The sequence below is a fragment of the Manacus candei genome, unplaced genomic scaffold (assembly GCF_025592945.1).
Source record: "Manacus candei isolate 608988 ecotype Guabito, Panama unplaced genomic scaffold, ASM2559294v1 h1tg000065l, whole genome shotgun sequence".
Classification (NCBI taxonomy): Eukaryota; Metazoa; Chordata; class Aves; order Passeriformes; family Pipridae; genus Manacus; species Manacus candei.
This window is the reverse complement of record NW_026138113.1, coordinates 7,935,885-7,952,939: the sequence shown is the minus strand read 5'-3', so window position 1 is coordinate 7,952,939 and position 17,055 is coordinate 7,935,885. Positions and strand designations below refer to the sequence as shown.

The 17,055-nt window shown below is 41.1% G+C and overlaps 1 long non-coding RNA gene across 1 annotated transcript; it reads left to right on the top strand.

The window, feature by feature from the left end:
• The first annotated feature begins 8,447 nt into the window (after window positions 1–8,447).
• Window positions 8,448–12,058, top strand: LOC127479124 (uncharacterized). The gene is made up of 3 exons (XR_007907470.1): window positions 8,448–8,595; window positions 10,372–10,457; window positions 11,916–12,058. It is a non-coding gene; the product is annotated as an uncharacterized LOC127479124 (long non-coding RNA).
• Window positions 12,059–17,055: the final 4,997 nt, after the last annotated feature.

Here is a 17,055-nt window from a genome sequence, read left to right as displayed (position 1 = left end):
ATACTGCCTCAGGTACAAACAAAAGTCTCAAGAATCCCATTTAAAGCTCTAATCAGGCTCTTCATTCATTTTCTAATTGGTAGAGCCTGATCCTACAATATCCAAATGAAGAATCAGTAAGAGAAGAGATGCAGGTCCAGGTTGTGCTCCACCTGCAACGTGCTCTCAGCACACCACAGACATCTGAGGTAGGACTTCAGCCAACCTGCAGCACCACGAAGCACAGAAAGCACCTTGCCAACGAGGCTGGTGACATACAGCCACCCCATGCCCAACCAGGCAGCAGGGCTGTGCTGGCCTCTGGTTTCACACAAAAGCAACTTTACTTCCCTTAGGTGCCTTTTGTCTCCCTGCCTCTAACTTTTGAGAATAATTACATATTTTTTTTATTTTTATACACTGCTAGAAGGTCAGCCCCCAACACAGCAGTCAGCCATGGACTCATCCCAACTGCTATCCAAAGGAGTAAAACAGTTTAAATTTACATGCCTTACACTACATGGAAACACAGTAGCTCAGAAAACATGAAAACATCTACTGGGCCATCACAGTGGTAGAAGAGCTCTTGAAAGCTGGGTGTTTACACACATTGTGGTATTCCCATAACGTGGGCCACCATTAACCTCCTGCCTGGTTGGTTTTGGAAACAGGGATTTTGCCTTCTTTTGCCCCATTGTTTTCCATCAAGATGTTTTTAAAGGGCATTAATTGGACAAAATCCAACACACTATCAAAGTGGCCTTCCTAATAGGGTTCTTAACAACCACAAAAAGTACTCTCTTGAAGAGAACCCGAATATGCTTGTATTTGTTGTTTAAAAAATAAAGAATAATTTTTTCTCCGTCTGTTGTTTAAAAATCACTTCTTTTAATCACTACAGAAAAAATAAACATTTATAAATAAAAATTCATTCTGTATTTTTAAATGGATTCAGATGAAGAGTCAAGAGGAAATCTCATCACTTCTTTGTTCTTATGAGAACTCTCAGACTGAAAATACCCAGTGCTCTCTTGTTATTGTCAAGCCTACAGCCATTAAGAAGGTGGTCTTAGGAGATAAATAGAGTAGTGATTAAGAAGGTGGTCTTAAGAGATAAATAGAGCAGTGATGCTTCACCTCATTGTTGAAATGGGGGTTTCAATAAAGCAATGCTGACTTTTTGCAGAGGAATTATTTTGCTGGCTTTGGGCTTTAGGATATCAGCCATCCAGAGAAATCTTTTGACATCAGGAAGAGATCTACTATAGGTAGCATTTAATCCTTTAAGACTAAAGGATTAAGCCAGTTGACCAGGAAGAGAAATTAGATTTAACACCTGGAAAATTCAAAGCATATACAACCTTCTCATTCATAGTCTGTCTTTCATAGTCCAGAAAAGAACACATATGGATTTTAGTTTCTACGTTTAACAGAAAAATAAATTTATACTGATCTAAAGCAGAAGATCTGGTCTGGAGATGACACTGAAATATCACAAAATGGACTAACTGACATTTAAAGTAAAGGTACAGGAGGTGGGGACCTTCATAATTCCAGGATGGAGAAACGCATGCCTAACCAAGGTTAGCATTCATGAAAAAAAATGAGAAAGCATCAAATGGGCATGCTAGACATGGTGACCATGTGCAGGACCTGGAAACAGTTTGCTATTCTACTGTGAACTAGTACACTATCTCTCTTTATTTTGCTGCTAACCTACTTGTGACCTATGAAATCTCCCTTTCAGATGGCTCATGATTTTTGCTGGCCTTGTCCAGACTGACATCTCAGCCACAAGGACCAATTACAGCATCTACAGAGACACTGAGTCCATAAGACCTGGAACACATGTCAAATGTAACAGTAAAAAATGGATTCTGAGAGAAGAAAAAATAAAAAACAACCCAACATATTTTATCTAGGAAAGAAAATAATATTTAACCCCTGGTATGGCTTTGTCAGTCCATGCTGTGAAGGTGTGGATAGCCCTTGCTCTGGGGCAACATCCTCACCACTGCCATGCAAAACACCTTGGCTTCATGTTTGCTGTTCTGGGCAGTCCTCAGATGGGCAAAGTGAGCCACAGCAAAGCACCAGCTCTGTAACACAGACATAATCCTAGACAGCTAGGATTATTGATTTCACTGGTTTGTTTATGCCTATGTTTAATTGGCTATGTTAATAGCATTTTAATCCACATTTCACTTGTATGTGGCTGATAGCACAACACTGGGGTGGCTGTGGTGACATTTTCTCACCATTGCTATCTGTCATCAAGGACCAGGCCAGCACTGTGAGGCTGACAATCCCAAGTGTTTTGTTTAATTAGGCATACTTTACACTACACTGTATAATTCCACAGCAATGGTTGATAATTCTTTTATTAAATAGGCAAAACCATGAAAGATCTTTGATCAAATAGAAAAGATTCCAGTCATCTTTTAACACTGGTATTTAGCATTTCTAAACACTCAAATGTAAGATTAATGAGAACTGAGTGAAAAAATAAAAACTGCTGGTAAAGTTGGAAAATCTCCTTTAAAGTTTATGCCAAGCAGCATATCACCAGAAGATCAAGCAACACAATTACCCAAACTATTGATGCTTAGAAATATTGTCTCCCTCACATTTAAGATCACCTCATCTCCAGACAAATACTCTGTTGGTCTGTCACAAACAAACACTGGCCCATGAGAGATGTTTCCAGAGGATCACGGTCAGCCAGAGACAAGAACATTGTACGTGCCTTTGGGTCACTTATCTCCCAGAAAATCTGAACACTGAGCAATGCACAATTCAAACAGAAAATATTAAGACATTCACCAGGACCTCTCCTGCCCAGGCAATGAACTCAGCTCACAGAGCTTGAGGGGCTCAGTTGTTTTTGCTCAGTTCCAGATCTTTCCCAAGGAGAGAGGTTTGGAACAAAGCAAATACCCAGCATGGCCCCAGGCAGACCCCTCAGACCACGTACAGCTCTCCTCAGTCTCACAGCTCTTCCATGAGCCACAGCACAGTCTAAATGCTGGCCACAGTTTGCAACTTCTTGATCCAAACCTTTTGCCTTCCAACCTCGTGTTTTGGTCTGACTGCCCTCACCCTCATTTTTCTCCTGCTAGATAATCCTGCCTTCCACTCCAGTCCTTCAATTTGTTCATTCCTCTTTTTTCCTCCCATTTCATTTGCTCTCACATTAATAACTTAAAACCAAAGTCAAAAGGCAAAAATATCCGAAATTAATTTGGCATCTGTGCTATTTAAATGCATCAGGTGCCCTGTTTAATTACCCCAATACTATTCTACTATTACTTCAGAAAATTTAAGTCTCCTTCTAATACAAGTTTTGTATAGGAAGTGACTGTTCTCTATTCTTTTTTTTTTTTTCTTTTGGGAGATAGACAGTGAGAAATTCATACAAAACTACAGAGCAGAAACCATCCAACCATATATTTTGTGCCAGGAAAATGGCACAAGAGTGTGCTACAGCTGCTTCCACAGAATGCACTCTATATAATAATCAGGACCAGAAACATTTTACAAATAGGAAAATCTCTGGCCTCTGTGTGAATCCCAACTGGCACCCAAGCCTTGCATTCAGGCAGCGCTGGCCATGCAGGTGCTGAGGACAGCACGCAGGTGCAGCTGGGCTCTCCTGACCCTGGGAACACAGTGGGACCAGGGCAGCAATGTCTGCTGCAGGTAGGGACCTGCACAGCCTTCCTCAGCAAGAGACAGGGCACAGCTACACTTGAACCTAACGATGGAGTCCCCACTTCCCACCTTGCCAGACCCTTGGTCTCCTACGCGAGGCAGGATCCGTCTGTCTCGAGGCAGTTTTGGAGGGAGCCCTGCCTGCAGCCTCGCAGGGATCTCCACCACCTGCCTCCCTCAGAAGGGTAACTCACAGCAAACACATCAGGCAAAGTGCAAAATGTTCCCAGGAGCAGGCTTTCCACAGTGCTTGGAGGGGTCTCTGCTCAGAGGCATTGCTGGCATCGCGTCAGATTTGGCACAGGAGCGCAGGCAGAGTTTTCAAAGGGGTGGGGAGAGGTGAGCAGAAACACCCACTGTCTTTTCGAGAATCATAGGGGGAAACTAGAAAGAGGCAATGTCATGGAGAACAATAAAAAGTGAGACTTTTCCAATTGCCTGCGAAAGGTGAGAAAGCAGATGAAGATTTTTGAGAACAAATGAAACACACACATACATGCACATACATACCCGTCATCTCTAGATCCCGGGGAGAAGGCAAGCTGCTGCATTGTGTAGAGATTCAAAATGTAGAAAATCAATTGTAAATCACGAGTTCTGGATTCTTTGAGATGAAGTGTAATCTGATTTACAATGTTACAAAAAGAAATTAAAGTTAATTCCAACATGATTGTGGGTATACCGCAATTTAATACAACCATGCTGTGGCCTTTAAATCTCCACATTGCAATATGCCAACAGCCATTACTTCTTTAAGTTTCATATTTTATTTTAAACTATAAATTGGAAATATCACATAGCTTGTTATTTACATTTCAGAGTTAGGAACTTTGCTAAGAAACACAGTGCTCTATGGTGTAATACGATTATTGTGCAACTACCATACAGTTAGAATAGTTAAAGGCACTCCACTTCACCTCATCATTTTTTCTGCTTAAATATTATGCCACATTCTGATTAATACCAGACCAATAAAATCATCTTAGCAATCTGGTTAGAGTCTTTTGTCTACCCAGATGGCCTGCAATGTTAATGTGTGACAATTTCAACAATGAACTAGGACTGTTTTATGGAACCAACATTTGTTCCACTGCTTTTTCTTCTTAGGCTCAGAATTTTGACACAGATGGTACAAATTACTCAAAAAACAGAAATGTTCATTTAGAAGGCTTAAATATGTGGTTTTACTCAGGCCATCCGAATCTTTTACATTTACAATTCAGTAAATTTACTAACAACCCTGCTGTAATTAAGGTCTATAAAAATCTTCCCTCCTTTCCTGCTTGCTTTTCCCCTTACATATCTACAGCATTTCATTATGCATCCAATTTATTAATATTTATTCCAGTTCTGAAATGTTTTTAATTTTGGAGGATTTACACTGTTCAATCTTGCATCCGATTCTTCATACCTTTCTAATTATGGGGAAGGGGGGAAAAAACCCATTTAATCTGTAATCACATCTTAATCCCCCCAGAACCTACACTTTTCTAGATCTTAAAGGAGTAGAAAAAGAAAAGACAGAACTATGTCATCAGCTTCTGGCCAAACAGCACAGCATTTTCAGTGAAGCAGAAGATTTTTTTTAATCCTGACTTTCCATACAGATACTCGGGAAAGAGTAAGACATCTCTGCAAAATTACAACAGGGAGAAGGAAATGGGATTCTATGAAGTGTTTTTGAGAGAGAAAGGGAGAGAGGAAGAGGAAACCCCAGACTAAAGACAGATGCACTTACAGTTTGACCAAGCCTATAAAGGCAAGAGGTTATTGTGCAAAACTGCCAGAAGAGAAGAGAGTTAACACAGAGCAACTGCTCTGGAGCTTTTCTGCTACCCCAGGGAGAACAGAGCTGGCACAGGCTTTCCTCTGTCTGTCCAGGCAGGGGCATGTTCTGCAGCTCCAGAGCAGCTGACAGTGCCAAGGTACCTCCTCCAAGAGTGCCAGACAAGCTTCCTGCCATACATCCAGGTCCCCTAGACCTGCAAACCATCACAGGGGGCTCTCCAAAATGATCTGGCCACACACAGAAGCAAGGAGAACCATGAGAAAGGCAGAGACCCTGCTCTGCTCCAACCCAGACATGCTTCAGCCCCCACTTGGTGCAGCCCAGCAGACACTGTGGTCTGCAACAGCCCACCTGCTTCCAGAAAGCCTTTGGGTTTATAGGAGAGGTTGTGCTGAAATTATCCATCTGGGTGCACAGCACCCACCTGAGTCCCCACAGCAGGGTTTGCTTTCAGGGCACCCTTCCCAAGTGCATTGTGACACAAGGCATGGCCCCAGAAACCTCATGCCATTTCACAGCACTGCAGTTGCTAACATTTATTTCACAGTCTTCCTTTGACACTTGCTGTACCAGTGTGTGGTTTCAGCATCACTCTGATGTTCTGGTTTCTGTCTGACTACGTCTCTGTGATGGTTTGGTTTTATTATTTAAACAAATAATTTAAACATTAAAATCAAATTTAAAAACCAACACAAAACCCCCTGACTGTCCTTCTCAGTCCTTGCAGAAAGTACAGTATACTCCTGATGCTCCAATTCATTATGATATTCTATTAGATCTGCCAACAGAAAGTGCATTTTGAGTTTCTAAATGTTGTTTCCATTAGAATCAATCACTCCATGCAATTAAGCCAATAGGCTCTCACCATTTCTGCTGTTATGAGCTAAACCATCCTAAATATATTGACAGCTGTCTCCTAGAAGATGACACAGATTAGGTGGAGGGGGCATAAGCCTAAATGTCACCAGTGGGAGGACAACAGTTATTCTTTCAGAAATCTACCTAATTTTCATACCCCACAAGGCATTCAAGTAGACTTTCTTTGCATTGGCAGCATGCAGGAATCGATGTTTTGCATATTACAATCAATAACATGCTTAAATGTTTAAGTTTTGCATTCTTTAGTGATAAACATTGATATATTACAAACTATGTAAAACTGTTCATTGGACTTTTTGTTTGCAGCATGTACTGTATCATTCAGCAAATAAGTGAGCTAAATATTGTTTGTTACAAAACAGATGTCACATGAAATTATGCCATATGTGCTATTAAACATTTTCCTTTTTTTTTTTTTACAGTGAAAACCAAGATTTAGTTTCAGAAGTGAGTGTATTTGGCTTTTCAGGGATTTGAAGCATGAAAACAACATCTCTACAATATTTTTAACCTGCTGTGCATCTTGTAATCCAGTTTCATAGGTGGAATCTGAGTGTTTTAAATGTAGATACATTAAAAATAATGAAATATGCTAAATGTATGGCTGCATTACTACTTCCCCACAGGTTCTACTGATTTATCATAGAGAAAATGAGAATTTTCTACCGTTTTGCCCTACCTATTAAATGCTAGGACTTTTATCACATCAGTGCCTTTAAATACAGGTACTGTAACTTGAAAATTAATATACAGTTTTTCAACCACCTAAAAAAAAAAAAAAGGTCCAGTTAACGGATGTATAAAATTTTCTGCAAACATTTGATATTGCAATCTGAGAATAGTGGGAGGATAGTATTCGTGGAGGTGAAGACCTGCTTCAGAGCTAAACACAAACCCAGTAACTCTGCACAAGGAAAAGGAATGCCTTCCAACATTCGACTTTAATTGTTTTGACAAAATCATATATGTGAAAGCAGAGCAATCTATATCTCTAGACTTTGAAAGTGTGAACTCCACAACAGAGTGAGCAGAATGCAGGAAACATGTTGCTAAGAGCTATACAGTAAAACAAAATCTGGTTGCCACAAGAAGAGTGACATTGGCATCAGAGGGAAAGACACTTCCACCCACAAATGGAAACACGGCACACTGGGAAAGCAGGAGAAGAGGAGCAGATGCAGCAGCACAGGGAAGAAACTCAAAGTAAAGATCTTCAGACTCCATATGTAGTTTTCTTTCTCTTATTCATCAAAAGGAGGAAGACAGGGTAAACAAAAAGGGAGATAAAGACAAGAAGGTGAAGAAAATATTTCCTTCTTCTTCTTCCCCCCCGAAGGCAAAATACTTGCTTACATTTCTAAACACACTATCTTTGTGAGGCTTCTCTGTAATACAAATAACTAATTGCTTGCCAGCCAGCAGTAAAAGTGAGAGGAAGAGTCCTTGATCTCCCAGCTTGGTGGAGATTCCTGAGGCTTCTAGTTGGTAAAAAAAACCCTGCAAACAAACTTTAACACTTCAGTGGACAGAGTCCCTTCTCTAACACTACAAGCTTCCCTATGAAGGCAGACAAACTAATCTTAGACCCCAAACTAATCTTAGGCCTGGTGAAGCTGCCATCTGTAGGTCACAGCACCTACTGTAGTGTATCAAATTCCCTTCCCAATTTCTCCTGTTTTCTGAAGGACAGTGTCACCTTCTTCACATCCCACTGGTTGTTTTGCAGGTTCACTTAGGCTGTTTGTGGAAGAATGGCAGATGGGGCCACCACGAAGCATCACTGCTGTGCCTCGTTCACACCACCACACACATGGGAGACAGACAAACACCAGTTTATTGGCTCACCGAATTTTCCCACGAAGAGTAGCTTTTCCAGCACAGTGATGCAGCAAAACTCCAGCGCCTCCAACAAACCAGTCCCATCAGCTCTGCCTTGGGTAAATGCCAGGAGGATGAGTCCTCACTGTTTTGTGCCCACCCTGCAGGTCCAGACAGAGTCCTGGGAAAAGGGTCCCAGAGGCCCCTGTCACTGCAGGGATGGGCAGCCAGTGGTCGTGTCCCCCTCAGATCTGGTGTCACAATGCCTAACACCATCCTCAAACTGCTGCTTTTCCAAGTCTCCTGATCCAACATGCCTTGGCTAAGTCTAAATGGGGTTTTTGTGGATAGAACAAGATACAGTACAAGCAGGTCAAGCATTTCCCTGGGTTAAAACACAGCCATCGAGGAAGCCGATGGTGAGCAGTCAGGAACAGCTATTCTGCAGTACCTTCCTTTGTGGCAAATCCTTAGTTCATGCAAGATGTTCAGCATAGAAAACATACACAACTTCTTAAAAAAAAAAAAAAATCAAACTCAGCTTTTTTTTCCCCGAAAACACAGTATTTTTTACCCCTACTTCTAGAGAAGGGCAGGATTATTTTTAAATTATGTAGCTAGGTGCCAGTGTTTGGGGTGATAGATTCTTTACTAATGCCAAAGATCTGAGAGTGGGAAAGATTACAGGTAACCCTACAACCCCTGACTGAATGCAAACAGAGTGGTAAAAGCTTCCTCTTCTCCCTGCCTCCATATTGCACCTTATGCAGCAAAGTGCTTCGTACATGATAAAAATAGCTAGGTCTTTCAAAATCTTACAAGAAAGGTACTTGAATGTTTTTCTTTAAACGTTGTATTTTCTTAAAGGCAACATAATGAGGTCAACTGAAGCTGGATTCAGGCTGATAAACTGTGTTTAGGAGAAACCAGAGGTTGAGCGAGGGGGTTTTAGCAGAGGAAAACAAAGAGAATGATTGCAAAAGTCAGATCTCAAAATGTTAATCAGATTCAGAAACATAAAACATGACAATTTAATGGTGTTTGGTTAAAACCAGAAAATTTTAAAGTTCTAAGTATCTTACATTGAATTCTAATACTTTTTTAATTATTAGATATAAAATGCTTACAATTTTCAGTAAAAATTAGACTTGGTAATTTATATTTCTTGTTTATACAGTACAATTTGCTGATGAAAAAAAATGTGCTAAACTTATTGATTCATGACCATAATTGTTTAATTATTTATCATTGCGGAATTATATTAGCATTTATAATAATGCAGATGTGCACAAAGGCTAAGAAGTCATATACAGCTTTTGTTTTGTGTTTGCTGTGCTGAAATTAGGTTGATCCAGGTTGTGTGTGCATACTGCATATTGCAAGTGTTGCAACTCGGCGTCTCTTGGTTTTACTGGAGTTAGAGGAGGTCTAACCAATAGCCTCAATAATGAAAATGCTCCGATAGCTAATAAAGAATATAAACCCAAAGCTAACAGCGCTGCAAAAGAAGCCTCTCCTCAGATTGATTCTTCTGTTACCATGATGCACATTAAATTCAGTGCAACACACGCACAGCTGTTTGCTCCGTGCCACCCACAGCAAAGGAATAGCTCGTGTGCCTTTGGTACAAGGGAAGCCAACAAGAGCTGCACACCACAAAAATTACAAACCAGCTAAACCAGCCAAAATCTTCTGCATGAGGCCAGTTAAAGAAGAACATAAGAACTCTTGATACGAGAGAAACACATTCCTTTAATTTTCGTCTTTATTTTAAGGGATCGTAAACACTGGAAGAAAATGACAGATGCCTCACTTCAGTCTCTCCTCCCCTCTGTGTGCTGAATCTATTCCCTCAAGGAACTCCAATAAGACAGACATCCATCCCTTTCTCAAGAGCTGCTAAAATAGCTTTGCCATGGGCATCACAAGAAATTTGTAACACTGAGTGTGTCTTTCTGGACTCATCCTTTTGACATATTGATAGCCAAGGTTCCCATTGCCTCTCCCCTCTGCGCTCTTTTCACCTAACGCTATTTACTGGTGCTACCTTTTCATAATTAAGAGCCCGTATCAAAGCAGTTGTAACACCATTTAAGCAGCTTTTCTGAGGAATCAAATCTAAATGAAAAGGCAGAGTATAAAAATGCCCCATCTTCTGCTGTGCCTAACTGATTTGCTCTGCATTTTATCCTCAGGGAGGTGCTGATTCCAAAAGCCAAGGAAGAAGGACCATTCACAGAAGCAGCATCACACAACCAGCAAGGAGAGCTGCTTGTGCATTGTACGTTTACGTGTGTTGAGTGTCTCTAAAAGCAGCCCTCGAGCCATGCTCTGGCCATATCAGCTGGACTGTTTATCACAAATTCACAGAGTGAGTATTTAACCTACTGACTCCTGCATCACAGCACAGGCCAGGTATTTGTTTCTTTTGTTAGATTAATATTGGTGACAGAATAACACACTCATTAATGGTGATAATGATTACACAGTGAGGTAGAACAGTAATTCTTCCAATGTACTGTACAGAGGAGTCAGTTTCATTAATTAATAAAATTTATTAAAGAACACAAGACAATCAAAGAAAACACACTTTAGTTAAGCACCTTCTCAGATGCTCATCATTGGCTCAGTAACTTTAAACCTTTCAGCCTTCTGGTAAGGCTACATGTGCCACACAGAGGGACAAGTGACAGGAGAGCACACCCTGGCTCAGAGCATCCTTTTCCACCTCTGCCAGCAGGAACAGAAGCCCCCAGTGAGGCTTCAAGGGACTCCAGAGCAGGAAAAACCTGGAGGAACTAGACAGCAGGATGAACTGTGTCCCACACTGAATACATGCTAAATGCAGGACTGGACTGTGAATAACAACAGACCCACCACCTATTAATCCATACACTGGATAAATCCCTCCATTTCCCAGCTTGCTCTGTCACTATGTAACGTAAGAGAAAAATTCCTCTGAGACTGCTTCTGCAAGGTCCTAACCACACCTTCAAGAAGCTTGGGTGAGGACTTCTCCTAGGCAAGATGATCTCAAACATTTTACAGTTATTAAAACCTGAATCCTCCTAAGCATCTGTGTGGGATGGCCATTTAACAAATTGTTTACCCAAACTGCACAACAACATACAGGTTTTGGTTTTCCCTAATGTAAAAAAATGAAATCAAACAACAACAACAACAAACTCACAACAAAATAAAACAAACAACTATGGCAAAGTACAGAATCCAAGTTCCCAGTCTCAGAGCTATCTTAGGCAGCAGTGCCTGAATTTCTTTAAGTGATCGTATTCCTTCCTACACAACTGTCATACCAGATTTTAATTCTGTTTACCAACACACTGCCATTAGCTATCTGGGGGATTTATTGGCTTTGTCAAGCAAGGAAATGCCAGTGTTCAACTGTGCATTCAGTACTCAGTTTTATGGGTAAAAAGGTGGCAAGGAAGAGTAAGATTGCTACATGGGCTGCAAGACTTAGTCCCTGAAATTCCCACACAGTGTTTTTGATCTTCAGTTCCACCATTATGAGATAGTAATTGCTCAGTGCTATGCAGATATAGATGCTTAAGAGATCAGGAAATGCCTGGATACAATAGCCACCATAATGGGGGACTCCAGGCATGCCATGGCAGCTAACTGGGAGAAGGTTACTTTGCTTATTCTGTTTTGTTCAAATATAAATGTCTTTTAGGAAATGATGGTGAATCAAGATCTATTTCTATTATGATCTTTTCAGGTAGTGTTGTATCTACAATAAGCCAAAACAGTCAGCCCCCATTTCAGCCTAAAGTGGCTTTTTAGATGCCAAGGCCTATCTGTAGACCAGATGTCCAAATGGAAACCAACTAACCAAAATCCTTCAAATAAAGGAAGTGCTTACAACTCCTAAGTTATGACCCAGAATTCAGTATTTCATGTTGTTTATTTCCAAGATAACAAACACTCACTTGGTGCAATTCTTACTAAATGATGTGTGAAGTCACTACACTTACACAAGGCTGGAGTAACTCAGGGGTCTAAATTCTCCTCTTTTTCACCAGCACCAATCTGGAGCAACTGCACTTGGGGTGAAGCAGCATAACACTGCAAATTGTCCCATGTCCTTAAAACCACTGCCCCTGAAGTAAGACAGAGTCCTGCAGAAGCTAACCCAAGAAAAAAACTACTTTAACATGCTTAATGAAGAAATGAGGTGAAACTGAAATGAATTTTCACAGCAATCAGTGCAATGCTTCAATGTTTTCTTGGAAAGCCTGGCTCCTCTCTTCCCAGGTTGCCCCATCCCATTGTATTTTCATTAATTTGGAACTTAAATCAGCAAAACAATTGTGTGACTTTCAAAAATGGTTGAAACGTGTAAGCATGAAAATACATTTTGTGTGGTTGTGTGCAACCATGAAACATTATTTTAATGAAGAGATTGAAGTTGTATCTTCCCCCTTACTTGTCTGGGTTTATTGTCACCACTGCTGCATCCTCCAACTTTATAATGGCTAATAAAAAAGCATGACTGGAGTACAATGGATGGGCTTTGTCCTTCATTAGAATTATTGTTTTTCATCACACTTTATTTTCAGTATTTTTCCTTTAAAACAACTCTTTGAACCAAAGCCTACATTCCTCTCTTGTTCCCACACTAATCTCCTATTTGCCAATCCTCAGGATTCACACATATTGCTATATTTGGTGTTATTCCTAAAGCTCTTCATAATTACATCACAATTAATTCCTTAAATTCGAAAGTGTTTTGAGCTCTCCTAATTGTAGAGACAACTTCAAGAATTTTGCCAAAATAATCTAATGGCCTCCAAATGAAAAGGCAACGAACAAAAACTCCTTAAAAAAAAAACCCTCTTCATAAGCCAACATCATGTTTGTGGGGAGCCTGACTCACAGCTGTAAATTCTGCGGTTTAGTAACGTAAAGTGCTCGTCACAAAGATCCTGTAAACTTTATACAACTTCTTAAGCTCAGGGAGGTAAATGCCCTGACCTGAGGTCATGCAGGAGAAGTGCTAAACCCCCAGATCTTCCAGTCCCCACACAGATGCCTTGGTCACAGGCATGCAGGTCCTAGACTGGCTTCTGATCTCCAACATCCCATCCCATGAGCTTTCTACGGATCCTGCAGCTGGAACCCACCATCGGCCGGTCCCTCTTCCTGCTCCTTCAGCCTCTAAACAGGAGGTCAAGGCCATGTTCACACAGCCCATGAGCCTCCATGCAGTGCTGAATACACTGCACTCTCAAATAATAACAATTCAGCATAGCAGGGTTTGCAATCCCCCTTCTGTCCTTCTCCACCATGACACAAAGGACCCTTCTCTGGTGGCACCACAACAAAATGATGTGCCCAGGCAGAGATACCAACATCAGCTCAGAAGGAAACACCACCTGCATAGCACAGAGCAGCAGGGGTACACAAAGGAACACCTTATATACATGAAAATGAACAGGAGGTAGAGATTTATTCATCTCCAGAGCACAGAGTACACCCTGTTTCTTCAGTCTGTTCACAAGTGCCTCCTGAACCTAAAGAGTTCGGAAAGGTCTGTGGTTTAGCAAAGTCAAATTTCACTCACCAGGTAGAAATAATCAAGGTAAACAAAGTCTCTTTACCCCTCATCCCATGGGCACTAAACTCTCAGAAAACCTCTGCAGAGCTGAGCGAGCAGAGGCTGAGCCACCTACTCAGGACTGGTCATTTACAAAGTCCCATTTTGAGAGTCCTGTCCTGTAACCCACTGCCAGGTGACCTCCACATCAAGCCAATTTCAGAGGCTGCACAGCACTGAACAGACTCTCTAGCTTTTCCCCTAATCCCAGAGGGCACAACTCCCACTGTAACACAAGAGTTAGCACAATATTCTAATCATCACCTAGACCCAATGAGCATTGAAACTGAAGAGATGGGAAAAAAAGAACCTTTTAGGAGATAAGCGTAGTTTTGTCTGTGCATAATAAGGGTAAAACATGAGATATCTTAATCTTTATCCCATATTCATACATTTATAGCCAAAAAAGCAAGGAACAATATCAGAAATGTTCCAAGAATACTATGCCAGCACTTATCTGGTGACACTTGAGATGAAGAAGATAATTGAAAGGATGATTGCATTGGGCTTGTTGTACTCCATTGATAAGAAAGGTTTTAGAGAGCCCATTCAGTATGCTCAGCCATGATACAAGATGCCAGGAGCAAACACAGTACTGCAGCAGTGACAGCACCTCGGATCTATGAAACATTAAAATGAAAGATTAAGCAGGCTCTGAAAGAAGCAATGTTGGGCACAGTTTGCTCGATGACAAACATTTGGACAAACATCTAGGCATCAGAATACCTCTTAATCGCTGCCCACTGACTGTCACCCTGCATTCCCATGCAAAAATCTGCCCATAAATTAGAAGCCTTCGCTGTCTCTCCCCTCGGTAAAGGCCAGTAAGAAAAATACCAACAGCCCAAATCCTGTATGGTTGTGCTCTCAGGATCTGCCAGCAGGGCTGACGTGAGGTCCACACCCAGGTAAAACACGAGGTGATCACTTGTTTTGCTGTTCTATTTATTAAACATCTCTTCCTTGATTATAACTAAGCACCAAGTTTTTGCAATACTAGCAAAATCTGTAACGGTTTCTATAACTCTCATGATATTCTAAGCTAACTTCAGAGGCAGAGCAATTTACCAGAACTGCAGCTTAAACAAGTTTGAATTTCATTTGCTATATATATGAAGAGAATGCTCTTACTGAAAAAAGAAATGCATGAGCGCACATTAAAGCAGAGCTTTGATTCTGAACTCTTTATCCTGAACTCTGAACAATGGATACTTATGAATCATTTGTGCTGCATACTGAAGCCTTTTGAACTGGTAACAAGAGAAATCAGTTCTGCTAATGCATCTCTCATCCCAGATCTCTCACTCATCCAGATTTTAAATCTGAAACTTAGAAGAATAAAACCGTCTTTTTGGAAGGACCAAGAGTATTTTGGAAAACAGACTGGTCAGAGGGGAGGGGAATTTCTGGATGGGGCAATAAGGAGATTGCGTGCAGGTTCTGATTTTCAAGACCAGATGTTTAAAATAAATGTCTGATGAAGGTAGGGAAGAGGCACATTACAAAATGGTTTGTACTGCCTGTATTTGGGACCTGGCGGTGCAATACTGTCACTCTGTGATGTAGAACAAAACCAGATCACGGGGGCCCCAATGATTAGGATGACATTAAGTAAAGTTTTGCATGTGGACAAAACACAGGATTAAAATTTAGGAACCTATCCTCTATACTGGCATAAATTTGGTCCTAGTAATGGAAAAAAGTACAACAAATGTAGGAATTTGCTCTTAAGGAAAAACAGCCTTTACTAGTATTATAAAGTCTTTCTATATAAGCCATCTTTAGTCCTTTCTTACAGCTAACAGAAAATGTTCCTAGTTACAAAGGAAAAGGCTTTCAGCTATGAATTTTACACAAGTCTGATGTTAGAAGTTGCATGTTTGAGGATGTGTTTCACAGAAGAGATCAAATTCAGATTAAAAGAACTAAAAGTGCAGTCCGCAATGATGCATGGACAGATGTGTTCCTCCAACTCCAGACTTTTGAGATCTCCTTTTAAACAGCAGAGAAAGTGTACAAAAAAAGCTACTGAAACTTTTATGAGATAAATTGCACAATACCAACCTGATTAAATTTCAAATGCTATCAACTTTTGCTCAGAGTCTATGAGAGGGAACAGACCTGAATTGAGAGTGCAGCCACTGAAAGTGCTTTCGAGGCAGGTCCAGACATGTGATAAATGAATGTCCACATTAAATGACAATGTCACTAACGACAGAAGCATTGAAAGATCAAACCAAGTGCACAATCAGAACTCTGTATTTCAGTGCAAAATTCACCCTTAATATTTAGCAGTGATGACCTCCAGATGATAAAATGCCTGCAGTGTCCCAAGTGCACATGCCTGTACAATGGAGAGGCTGGCATTAGCACACTGCTAAATCATAGCTTGCAGGTAAGTGCTGCACTCGTTAGATGCCTATGCAAGACACACAGAGGTAAAACCAGTCCTGTACGAATAATGCAACATCTTTTGTCCCCTCTCCCTGCCATGCAGCCACAGCTCAGCAGTAAAGCAATTTACCCTGGCAGTTCCCCAGGTAAATGCGTTACACGAGGACTCAGCTACCACAATTTGGCAGCTCAGAAAGGGCATGGGGTGGGACAAGGCAGAAGAGACCCCAAGGCAGCCCTGGGAAAGGTTCAGCACTGTCCAAGGGGGCCTGGAATACTGGGGCATAGGGAAGAGCAGGGCCTTGCTGCTCCATCACCCCATGTGTCCCTCCAGCAGTGACCACTGTCAGGTATCACCACTGCCCATACTGAAGTGCAAGTGAATTTTTGTCATGGCCTTTTTCCCCACGGGGATGATTTGTGGGCAGGTTTAAGTTATTTAATAAATGACTTAATTCTCAACTTTTTGGATTCACCTGTAACCCCCAAGGTTTCAAAAAATGTTATTCTTACCCTCTTTCTAATTGTATACATAAGATTAGACAGGGGTAGCATTTCCTAAGCTCATGCCATAAATACTCTCTCATATGCCAAACTGAAAACTCTCTCTCTCATGTTTAGTGACCCTCAAATCACACTTCTTTCAGATCACCCAACTGTTACAGTAACAGCAAAAGCAACAGGATGCAAATAGCAGAATTCAGCACACATGCACATTTTAAGCTGTATTCACAAAAAGGCACAACTTCCCCTCTGAAATGCAGCCAGCTCTGGGGTAAAACGAATTTTGATTTGGGAGGCAACTTAACTTCCCTACCAATCTGGAGAAAAGAGAAGTTTTGCACAAGGCAGCTCATCTAAAACAAAC